At 43.3% G+C, this 13089-nt stretch overlaps 1 protein-coding gene across 1 annotated transcript in view; it reads left to right on the top strand.

The window, feature by feature from the left end:
• Positions 1–13089, top strand: part of LOC127198246 (neurotrimin-like) — a 996997-nt gene that overhangs the window by 597391 nt on the left and 386517 nt on the right.

Raw genomic sequence — 13089 nt, 5'->3', positions numbered from 1 at the left:
GCAGGTGTTTTCACATTCATTTCCAACCATATGCGGCACACACACTATGCATCTTACACAAATGAATTGTGTCCCACGTATTGATCTGGGCTTCCTTTTGTTTACAAACAGTATGTCAGCAGTGTGCTTTCTCATCCGTCTGTATACATTAAACACTTCTTTTACCTAGATGAGACATATTCTCTTTTCTAAGGCTTCCAAATGTAGTTCACTGGTTCCCTCTACATCCACATGCAAGTTATTTTCACTTCCTCTCTTGTTCCAACCAGGCCGTGACAAACCTTTGCATAGACCCGCAAGGGTCTCTCAAATTAAACTCACATCTTGGAGTGTATGAGGCTTAGGAGTATGTAAATTAAAGGTATGCAAAATATTACAAAATTGTAAAACAAAGGGCTATTGAACTGTTCAACCTGAGGGACTTGTATAGCATGTTCTATAAAACCCAGCCTGTAATGAATGAGTTTGCTTTGTAATGTTTTATTGTTGTATGCATATTTTTTAAAATTGTTGATGTTTACTACACTAGTTTTTTTAAACTGGAAGTTTAGTAATTTTTCATATTTCCTGCACATTTTTAATCCATCTTTTTTTCACAGCTTGCTTAGTTTTTAAATCAGATTTCCCTCCATCTATCTCTTACCTAAGAGTATCTCATATTCATATGGAATAATTTAATCATTTTCATACATCTTATAAATTACATTATAGTTTTCTTGCAGTCTTATAATTTGTTATATGTATTTTCTACGTGAATTGCTTGATTTTTGTGTTGGGTAATTACTTTGCACTTATTGTGTCTTTACTTTTGCTTAGAAAGATATTCCTATCCTGAGATCCAGAACAACATGAATGTTTTTCTTTATTCCTTAGCCCAGGCTGGCCTTAAACTCATCACCTTCACTCAAGCCCTCTAAGTGCCAGGAGTACAGATCACACCTGGGCTGGAAAATTTCCTTAGTTCTTTTTATCATTTAATTTTTATTTAAACTTGTTGATCTACCTATACACCTATTGGATGGTGAAATTCTTGTTTTTGTTTGTTTATTTTATTTATTTATTTTTTTTAATCTTACCTGCGGCATTGTTTATTAAGCAGTATCTGTTTCTGTTGGCCATGCTACTTTTGCTGGTTAGTTCTTGTCCACTTTCCGAAGAGAGTCACCTGGAAAGAGGGAACCTCAACTGAAGAATTACTTGTATCAGGTTGCCCTGTCGTACGTCCATGGAACATTTTCTTGATTGTTAATTGAGTTAGGAGGGTCCACCTCACCATGGGAGTTTCTATTCTTAAGCATCTGGGCCTGAGCTATATAGGAAGTGTAGCTGAACAGGTCAGGGAAAATAAGCCAGTAATCAGTGTACCCCCATTGTCTCTGATTCAGTCTCTGTCGTGAGCTCCCTCAATGATAGACAATAACTTCTAAGCTGAAGTAAACCCTTTCCTCTTTAAGTTGGTTTTTGTCAACTCTTTGTCACAACAACAGAAAATAACTTTATTAAACTGTCTTTATTAAACAATACTGGCTCTAGTATGTGGCTCAGATTCTGTACTTTTTTATTCCACTGATTGGACAGAGTCTTGCCAGGCCAGTCCTGAACTATTTGTAGCATTTCTGTCTCATGAATTGCTTTAATACATAATACATGTGTATATTGAAAATGGCTTTAGTACTTTTCCTATGTTAACTATCCCCACAAGAAGTTCCCTTAATTGGAGGCAAGAGACATGGTTCAGTGGTGAAGAAAGGGTAGGATTAGAGTTCACTTCCCAGCATGGGTAACTGCAGGCCTGGGCAGAATCTAATGCCCTCTTCTGGCCTCTGTAGGCACTGCACCCATATGCACAAAGCTACACAGAGACACACATACTTAAAAACAACAACAACAACAACAACAAGAACAAGTTTCCCCTAACTTCTGAGATGTAGCATGTGTCAGGGAGTATGACAGGAATACATAGGAGCCCTCCACCCCTTGGAGTCCTGATGGCCTGTTTTTCTCTGGTGGCTCCTTCCGGGGCAGTGAACTTTTGCTTGGTATCTTAGGGCTACAATGCTATGATGAAACATCATGACCAAAGGCAACTTGGGGAGGAAAGGGTTTATTTCACTCACACTTCCAGATCACAGTCAATCATCAGAAGCAGTGAGGGCAGGAACTCAAACAGGACTGCAACCCGGAGGCAGGAGCTGGAGCAGAGAGGCCTCTGAGGAATGATGCTACTCACTGGCTTCCTCAGCTTGCTTCCTTACAGCACCTAGGACCACCTGCCCAGGAGAGGTACCACCCTCAATGGCCTGGCCCCTCCCACATCCATCACTAAGAAAATGCCCTATAGGCCTGCCTATAGCCCAATCTTACTTAAGTATTTTTTTTTTCAGCTGAGGTTCTTTCATCTCCAGTCACTGTAGCTTGTATCATAGCTTGTATCACTCTGACAGAAAACTAGCCAGCACCCTTGGCACCCACCAGAGAGCTTTCTTTGATTTTCTTGGCAGCACAGCTTTTCTAGGGAAGTTGTGGTGATTCTGACTTTCTCTTCCTCCCTTTCTCCTGGTCTCCTTCCTTCTTGACCATTTTCAGTGTTGGAGTTTGAAAGATGGGCCTCTAGGATGCCAAGGATGTGTTCAACCTCTGAGCAACATCCCAAATCCTGTGTTATTGTTGTTGTTTCTCTGGTGTGAGAATACTATAGACTGTAATTTATAAGCAACAGAAATTTATTTAGGGCAGAGCTAAAGTGGATGAGTAGTTCAAGAGCATGGTCGTAGCATGTGCTGCCTCATGGTTGGATAGAAGAAGGGCAAGTTAACAACAGATCAAGTTAGACAAGTCATATTTTGTCAGACACATACCCTGGAGATAAGGGCATGAATCCATTCATGAGGATGGACCCCTCTTAACCAGTCACCTCTTACCTCAGGTAGCACCTGGTAATGCTGTTACAATGGCCATCCACTGTATTTCAACGTGACTCTGCAGGGCACACGGTCACACTTTTCACGGCTTCAGGGACTGACTGGAGTGCAAGGGAATAAAGGTCGAACATTGCAGACAATACATGTATGGAAAAGGGGAGGGTCAGGTGGGCTGTGCTTGCTCTGATAGAGGGCACCAGCTGCCCAGAAACTCGACATGTTTATTTTATGCATCTGAACCTGAGGAGGCAGCGCTATTGTAAGCAACTGGACAAGAAGGCAGGTTGAGCTGATCTCCATAGGAGGTCTCTGTCGGTAAACAATCTCAGGCTGCAGTCCTCTCAGCTGAGGAAGCTGGGAGGGATGTTTTGTGCACACACTGGTCAATTGTTAGTAAACACTCCTACGTGGATCAGAGCCTGCTCCAAGAGAGGCTTTGCCATGCCTATGGTTGAGGCTTAGAGGCCTTCATTTGGCTGCGCACAGGTCAACAACACATGTTGACTCATGACTCCACCCACTCCTTACAGATACACTCATTACACCCTCACTCCCCACAGGACTTATAAACTTATAAACTGCAACAGGCTCAGTGGGTACTGGACACTCTTCTGCTTTTGGATTCCACATAACTGGCCTGAAGTTAGCCTCTTTCCGTGGAGGTTTATGGTGTTGGTTTAAAAATCAAATTAGAAAGGAAAAAAAAAAAACCCAACAGAAAACAAGGAGCCCCCCCTCCCCCATTCTCCCTATCTGACATGGATTACCTGGCATTTCTTTCCAAATTGGTTTTATTGTCGTTCCTCATTAAGTTGTACATTAAGTGTAGGGTAACTGGTCCTTTTGAGTAGCTTCCCTTGCCTGGGAGGCAGTATTTATTGCCATGGCCAGTGATTTGTACTTTTACCAGCTTGCCACCCATCCTGTGGCTACCCAGCTCCACTGAGGACAAACTTCACACAGAGCCTGGCACCATTGCTGCTGAAGGAGAAACCAAGGAAGGGAAGATTGGAGGAGACAAGAGCAGACGACACGAGTGTGTGTGTGCAGCTTTGGTGTAAGCCGAATATGTGCAAGACCGTTGTGTGAGATCTGTTCTTGTTAAGAGTGTGTGTTTGAGGGCGCACGCGCGTCACGCTTTCACACTCTGGCACCTTGCTTGCTCAGACATAGATGCTCATCAAGTGACCCATTGTTTGCTCCTAGACATGTACAGTTCCTGGGAGTAACTTTGGCGTGAGCTACATTTGGATGTGAGTATTGGCGGTGCCCTGTGCAATTGGTTCAGCTTATGTACTTCTTTAAGCCTGGGTCTTTCCTCCTTATGTTAGTAGTGAGGGTAAATGACATCCTGTAGGGGGCGCACTTCATTCAAAGCCTGGTTGCTACAAAGTAAATAGTCAAAACCCATTAGGTCCTACGCATATTGTTTCTATTGTTTTTACTATTGTTAGTTTATTATTACTGAATATACAGTATTGAATGTAATTGTATTTTGGGCCTAATTATTTTTATGCCCAGAGGTATGTCTTGAAGGACTTGGATATGTTGCCACTTTCACTTTCACTTTCAAAGAAGCAATGCAGGCTGCTTCTTTGATGAAGACAAAGGAGGCTGTGGTCTGCCTTAGTTGTCTCATGGCCTCTCAATATAGATAGGTACCATGGTAGGTTTCACCAGGACTCAATGTGGTGTTTTTTCATTCACTTTTACCCAATAGAGCCGTATATTTCACTTCATTTTAAATTGTGTTTAATTGTGGTCAGCACACCTAGATGAGTCTGGCCTTCCTAAAACAGTGCTTGCTATGCATAATTGGGACTTTCTGCCCTGTGCTTAGCAGCTTTGCATGCCCCCCCCCCCCCCCCGCGCCCTCCCCCTGCCCCTGGGAACTCCCATTCTGCTCTCTGTTTCTGTGAGTTTGCTTGTTTTTGATGCCACATGTCAGTGCCATCATGCAGTAGCTGTCCTTCTGTGGCTGCCATGTTTCACTTGGCATAACAACCCCAGGGTTCCTTTGCAGATGGCACAGCTTTCTCTCTTTCACAAGGCTGAGTGTTGTCACGTGCACAGATGCCACGATTTCTTTGATTGTTCATCCGTGTGGATGGATGCTTGATCACTCCTATTGTGCAGTGCTGCGGTGAGCGCTGGAATATAACTCGTACACCTATTGCTGATCTATTTATTGCCTATTGTTTTACACTAGAATGTCAGCTATGAGGCAGAAGCTTTGTTCTGTTCAGTGCTGCACCCCCAGGATCCCGAACAACACAATGTCCTAGACTTGGGTTCCAGCACTGGCATCTTTGTCCTTGATTCCTAAGGCAAAAAACCATCTCAGTGCATTTCAGGCTGTACACATAACGAACCTCCAAGCACAACTGAAGATATTCTAAGCTTTGGCAGCTCTGGGAAACAGGACTCTGTGTCCAGTCTAGCAAGAGAACAGCCCTAGCACTTAGACCTGTGACCCATATTTCCAAATTCTCTGAAATCTGTTTTTCTGAGTCACAAGCAATATCTAGTACAGAAAAAGTCACTCACTCAAAAGCCTTTTATTTCCTTGAAGGTTCAGGTCCCCTGAGTACTAGTGTGTCACATTTGGCATACAGTTTCAGAAGTCCTAGAAGAGCAAAGAGCTCCCGTGTTAAGCGCTGCTGGACACTTTCCAGTTCCCACGTTGTTCCAAACCCGGTCCTCCATACTGTCTAGATCTCTCAGCTTGCATATTCCTCCCTCTCCAGAACATTACATGGTGGCTCTGTTAGCTATTTGAAGTCATCTCATGGCTGTTTCCTCGATAAAATGAAGGGTGTGTCTTGGTCGGTTTGATTCCTTGTCTCCATTACCTTGCACAGGTCTTGACCAAAACTCAAGGCTCTTTAGTGAGTATTTATTGGTGAGTTGATTTTGTTTCCCCTTTGCCACACCACTTCACACAATGGTATCATTGTAGCAGTTGGAATAGGCATGGCCCCTACAGACTCACATGCTTGACATAGGAAGGAGTGGCACTGTTAGGAGGTGTGGAGGAAGTGTGTCTCTGTGGGGGTGGGTATGAAGTCTATGGTGCTCAAGCTATGCCCAGTGTGATACACAGTCTCCTTCTGCTGCTTGCTAATCAAGATGTAGGACTCTCAACTGCTTCTCAAGCACCATGTCTGCCTGCACACTGCCATGTTTCCCACCATGACGATAATGGACTAAACCTCTGAAACTGTAAGCCAACCCCAATGAAATGCTTTCCTTTATAAGAGTTGCCACGGTCATGGTATCTGTTCACAGCAGTGGAAATCCTCACTAAGACAACAGTGCTATGTGACTCCTGTAAGCTGGGGTTCAATGTTGTTTGTTCACCGTGCACTCATGACATCCCATTTGACCTTTCCTTCCATTTTCCTCGCCTGTATTGCATCCTATGTATCAGGCATGACAGGATGTTCAGAAGAATAGCCTGAGTACTCTCCTTCTTTCCCATGGCATACAAGGCTTTCTCTTAATGACTCATTCATTCCCTTGCCTCATTTCCTAAGAGTCCTGCTCACTGGCTCCAGTTATTCATCACATCATAGCTCCCATGTCTTGGTCCACACACTGCAACTAAACTACTAAACTCACCTTCATCGTAGCCATGTGCTTCTCACCATACCCCAGAGCCCGGGCAGGACTGAAAACCCCATGTGCTCCCCTTCTTCCCTTCTTTAGGTTTTCTCTAACATTATTTTAATTCATCTTATTTTATCTATTTCTAGTGTCGAGATTCAAACCTACAGGCTCATGTTTGTTAGGCAGTTGCCCGCTCACTCTCCCAGCTTGATTCTCTGCAAATGTAAATAGGTCACAGAAGCTGGTGAAGCCCTTGTCAATGATAGCACTAGTTACACATCTGTTTATTCTCAAGCCAAAAGGAATGAACGTGTCCTTGTATTGGATATTGCTAGAGTTCGTTTAGATACTATATGTACGTCATACTGGAGTGAGTACTATATAAAAATAAGCTATTATATAAGCTGGCTATTATTCTAGTCAAACCCAAATTTAAAAGAATTCCTGACTGTAAACTCCCCTGTCATCTTCCCGGCTGTGTCCTCCTTCCTCTTTCCATTTTTCTTGGGGTTTGGACAAGGTGGGTATTATTAGAAAATTAGAATATTATTAGAATATTAGAATTTTTCAGGCTTGTGTCTTTCACCTTTTCTCTACAAGACAGAATCAAACCCTGTCAGGAATCCTCCCTCGTGTTTTCACATTTTCTCTCTTTCTCTTTTTTAATTCCGACAGCATTAGGAGTTGAACTTAGTGCATCGTGCATCCCAGGTGACTATGTGATTGCTTTTCCATGTGTTCGCCACGGCACCCTGAACATTTGTAACATGGTTATTTCCTGGTGTGCACTGAATCACTGCGCTGCTGCTGGGGCTGCTTGCTGTTATGTATCTGGCAGCTTAGGTGAGGAGAGGCTATATCCACTTTGCTAATGGTCCAGCAGTGAGGGGCTGATTCTAACTCTTTAATATGGAACCATGAAAACCACTAGCGTTGAAAGAAATAAGATCAGAGAGGGGCATAAACAGGCATGTGATGAAGCCCTCAGTAACAGTGTGTCTCACTCATCCTTTTCCCTTAGCCTTTGAAATAGACAATGGCCCAGAGCCTTCTCAGCAGATGGGGCATGTTTGTGACTTAGCCACTTAACAGCCATTAGCCTAATTCCATACACTGCAGCCAAATTAAATAATAAGTAAGAGCCTATGAAAAGCTGGTTTGGAGATAGTGTTACTGCCTTCACTTGACAGCCTTCTCTGAAGCAGATGCTCCCTCTCCACCCTATTAACCTGGTCCAGTGAATAAGGGGCCTTCCTGACTGGAACAAAGACTGGCTCAAAGCACAGAGTGATGCTGGAAAGTGGGGGAAAGGCCAAATGTAAAAGCCTAGGCACAGGCACTCCTTACAGCCGCACACCACCTGTGAGGAAGACAAGGACCTAAGAGTCATAGTGAGATTTCTGCCATACTTCCATACCACATATGCCATAATGGCTCCCTACAAGAAAGCATCACCCTGGTCTTTTTCATACCAAGTCTGACAATAACTTTTCACTTGCTGTCTTGTACCTGGGATCTTGCTCGCGGATACCTTTCTTGCTGATAAGCCAAAGTCCTGAGCATCATTCAGCAACCTGCCATGTGCCCTGTCTCTTTGAAGGTGTTTTGACACTCAGCATCATTTCCTGCCTCAAAGAATTGAGTGGCTCCATCGTGGGCTCATTGTCTGCGGAGCGCCCCTATACTTACTTTAAGCGTGGCTTTTACTAGTACTCAACTGCTGTCTGTCTTAAGTTACAAATGCTACCGGGACCGAGGTTCCTTCAGGGAACAGATGTTATATCGTTTATCTCTGTACTTTGTACAAATCACCGGTAGCAGATCTCTGTGTGCATGCATATGTATACACATAAGCACATACGGGTATGTATATGTAATATCCAGTGATGCCGCTTAGTCAGCGCGGCGAAAGTCACGGCATTTTAGTTTTGCGATTGCCCTCTTTCCCCCGGCTACTCCCGAGGAGCCTCACAGCTCTCTCATGTGTTTGTAAATATCTCTAGGATGACTACATATTCTGATGCATTTGCTTTACCTTAATGATCAGCGGGAAACAAAGGTGACAAATGGAATGTTCACAAAAGAGAGGTTATTTAGCTTTCTCATTCAGAGAGCCACGTCACAAGAGTTTCATTTTAAAAACGAACAGAGCTGGGTATGGTGGCTTGGGCTTTTCGCCTCAGAATCGGGCAGCCTGAGTTGGTAGAGTGGTGGACTGGAAGCCACTCTGGGAGTTCAAGGCTAACTTAGACTGAATGGGAAGACCCTGTTTCTAAAGAAGTAAATGAATGGATAAACAAATAAGGCAATTAAAGGAGCAAGCGTGGCTCTTGGTTTGTGATGACCGATGCGGGCTGGTGTTGCATCTCTGTTTCTTCCTACCGGAGTTGACTTCAGCTTCTGCCCTACCCAAACTCAATCCCCAGAGTAGAGATGGGAGACGCGATTCAGAGCATACCTCAACTTCCTTGTTTAGGGCCAGTTTTGTCAATCTTGAGAAAAAAAATACGTAGCTGCCTTTTATGAGTCCCAGAGGGAAAGCACTGGGCTCAATTTTCCTGTTGCCAGCAAGGAACACTGTTTGGGAAAGAAGGCGGGCGGGAGTGGGGGTGGGGTTGTCAAGCATCAAGAAAAGGCTGGGTGGTTTGTTGTCCTGGCAACATTTTTTTTTCCCTAAAGGCATGGAATGTGGAGGTGCTAAGATTTTCAAAAATAGAGGCTAAGGTTTTTCAAAATGTATTTTAGGACTAAAGTTGGGGGGGGGGGTCCATCTTTCTGGTTACAGGGATGTATAAGGTATACAGGCTTTTTAAATAGCAGGAGCCAAAGTTTGTGTGTGTGTGTGTGTATGAGAGAGAGAGAGAGAGAGAGAGAGAGAGAGAGAGAGAGAGAGAGAGAGAAAGAGAATATGAATGTTTATTTAGGGGCTGGGTAAGAAAGTAAAATGTACTAAAATCACATTAAAATCTTAAAATCTTTGCGAAAATGGGCAGTTCAATAACCACTAATCCAAAGATCAAAGCTTTTGCTCAGCAAACAGTTTCTTTGCATTGGTTGGTGGCTTTGTTTGGTCTGCTTTCTCTGACATTGATGACCTGGGTACGATTGAATCCAGTTGAGTCTTAACAGTGGACAAAGCACAAAAACGGTCACTGATTCTCAACCTTCAGCAGAGGACCATTGAACTTTTTAATTACAAAGTAGGGGATAGAGTAAGAAAGAAGAGAATTATTTTTAGATAGAAACTTTTAATAAACCAAGAGGAGAAAAGATAAGGCCAGGGAGCAAGAATGGAAGAGAAATAAATAGTCTGATACAAAGAGGCAGTAGAGCCGAGAAGGAAGCCTGAAGAACTAAATCACTCGGCAGAGATGGAGAATGGCAGCCTGGGTGTTCCAGAACTGCAACTCTCTTCATACTGTCAAGCCTAGGAGTAAGGACGGCAAAGTCAGGCTCCATTATAAAGCAACTTGTGGCTGTCTTAGTCAAATCAGTACATAAAGTAATGCCATTAAACACATTGCTCGGAGATAGAACCCACCAGAGACATGACTTAGGTAAGATCTCCATTACCCCAAAATAGCCACCCCGATAGAATGCTCTGGCATTCCATTCCTCTTCAGTTCAGGTCAATGTTTAATTCGAGAAATCAAACATGGGCATTTTGAGTAGCACAGGGTCCTCTGCTCACCAGAGCTAGTTGAAGGCCTCTGTGGCCTTTGCAGGCGGAAGTGGGGAGCACGGCTGGTTGCTGCTCTGACCCAGGTCCGGGGTGGGGGGGGGGGGTCAATGGACACATGTTTAGCTTCTCCATGTTCTAGACTGAAGCTGCAGCTGCAGGCTAAAGCTCTACTTGGTATTGCCAGGGGGCTGTGGCTCCCTGGAAGGAAGGGATTTCTTTTCTCGTGCTCTCCTTGATCTGCCACAGGCTAGCAGGCTAGCTTCTCCAGGATCAGATGCTGCTGGAGGGATCCCTTTCCATCAGCACCTCTCAGAGAACCTATGCATTTAAATTTGCCCCACATACTTCCTGTGCTCAGTCAACCTTATAGAATACACACAGTCAACTTTTACAGAATACGGGAAGCCATATGTTTGCTGTGGAAAGTCTTGGGAAGCAGTAGTAAGCAAAGCAAAGCAAACAAACAGACAGACATGTTAAACTATTTATTTGTAATTAACCACTCATGGTTCATCATTGTGAACATGCAAGTCATTGTTTTATAAATCTATATGCATAATTATATTTTGGCACTGCTTAATGTATAATGTGTCTATTCATACAATTTGTATGACATCTTTTCTTTTTTTTTTTTTTTTTTGGCTTTTTTTTAATTATTAATTTATTCCTGTTACATCTCAATGTTTATCCCATCCCTGTATCCTCCCATTCCTCCCCGCCCCATTTTCCCATTATTCCTCTCCCCTATGACTGTTCCTGAGGGGGATTACGTCCCCCTGTATATTCTCATAGGGTATCAATCTTTTCTTACCATTGAATGTTGTATAAGCTCTCTCTCTTTCTCTGTGTCTCTGTCTCTGTCTCTCTCTCTCTCTCTGTCTCTCTCTCTCTCTCCGTCTCTCTCTCATATGTACAAGTGTGAGCATGATGTGCTCACCCACGCATGCAGATTTAGAGGTCTGAAGTTAATGTATCTCTTTCTCTTTCACTGTCCACTAATTTTTTTTTTTTTTTTTTTTTTTTTTTTTTTTGAGACAGGATTCCTCACTGAACATTGCTGTTCTGGGGTTACAGACCCATGCTGCCACACTCAGCTTTTATGTATATGCTAGGAGTCCAAACTCCTCATACATGTTGCAATAAGAGTGTTACCCGTCTAGCCACCTCTCCAGCCCATTTGTGATATTTCTGTGCTACAAAATCTTCTACTTCATAGATGGCCCATTGCTCTTTTTAATAGCAACCTCCTGTTTTTCGAGAGACAAACTGGAACCAAGGGTTTTGTTGTCATAAATACTGTTTAAATGAATGTCCTCCTGTGATGTGTTCATTCATAACTGTGATTAGTTCCATAGCATAGGTTTCTCCAGTGAAATTCCAGTTAAGTATATGCAAACAGCCAATATTCTTTGACACCTGCTGTTAAGTTGCTCTTTGCATAGGTGCATTGCTCTTTTCTCTACAGCATTGCCCTTTCATCGTGCTTACTCTTATAATTTTGTTGATGTTTGCTAGTTCGATTGGTGGAAATGCTATGCCATTGTTAGAAATTGCATTGAGCTGAGTGGTACTGAGCTGGAATTTTTCCACACATGTTGACTGGCTACTTGGTATTTTTTTCGTCCCTCAAATACTTTTGCTTGGATGCTGGCTGTGCTTTGGACAACAGTGGTTTGTCAATGTTTAGAATTTTCTTTTCTTAAAAAGCCACTAGGGAGGAAAAGGACTTTTCAAATGCATGCAAATAGGATCTTAAATACAAGAGGGAAAAAAGATGAACAGAGTGAGAAAGCCATGAGAACAATTGGTATAGACAATAGTTTTTAAGAACTGGGAAGTGCAAAAAAAAAAAATGTAATAAATTACTTTTAAAAATACCACGATGTCTTGTGAAATCTACTGATGGTGTGAGAATCCTGTACTGCTTATGTCCCTATTACTATGACCAGAATATCTGAGAACAAGTCAGGACAAGGAATTGCTTATCTTGACTCACAGTTTCAGAGGTGTCAGAGTCATTCACATTAGTCATGAAGAGGAAGCCAAGAAATGGGAACGTAGCAAAGGGCCAGAGCCAGATACAGCCCCAAAGACTCTCCCCTGGGGGACCTCCTACCTTGATTGGTAGATGCCACCGCTGGCCTTTGACCACCTCCCAGTCACATCATCATATTCCGAATCCATCAAAGGAGTCATTACTGCCGTGGGTCATTGGCTTCAGGATTTCATCCTTGCTGGAAACACCCATGCGGACACATCAAAGCCACCCTCTACTATCTCTTTTTTAAATTTTTTAATCCAATCAATTTGACTATCAAGGTTCACCAGCCTGAAGAGCTAAGAAAAGCTTTCTTTTTCACCTTATCGGTTTTGTTCTCTCAGCCATCCCAGTGCTGTGCTCTGATTTAATAATAGTGGGATTTGGGGCTGGTGTCCCCACCAGTGAACTGTCACAGTTTATCTCACTAATAGCAGGCTATGGTTTTCCTAAATATATTCCATAGTTTGTCTTTAAAGTTATAGCAGTAGGAATGACCAGAGGGCACTAGGTGATGTCTTAGAATCCTGAGCAAGACAGCCCCTGAAGCTGGTTCTTAAGCTAGCTCTTCCTTGTCTTCCTGAATTATTTATTAAACCTGTGGGGCAAAGGGCTCCGAGTGAATGCACTTCCTCCTCCACACGTTCAAGAACTCCCAGGGCCAGGCAGGGAAGCCAGTGTCTCTGGGATGTCTGATACTGGTGTCAAGGAGTCTACCATCGATTTTCTTTAGAACAAACCTCTCTGCAAATGCCACAGACCTCCATTAGCCAGCACTGTGGAGACCTGGTCTGAACCAGATGGGCTGAGTAGTGAGTGCCATGGATTAACGTCACTTC

The sequence above is a fragment of the Acomys russatus genome, chromosome 14 (genome assembly GCF_903995435.1).
Source record: "Acomys russatus chromosome 14, mAcoRus1.1, whole genome shotgun sequence".
Classification (NCBI taxonomy): Eukaryota; Metazoa; Chordata; class Mammalia; order Rodentia; family Muridae; genus Acomys; species Acomys russatus.
Note: the sequence above shows the minus strand (reverse complement) of the source record. Positions and strands in the feature narration are given on the sequence as shown.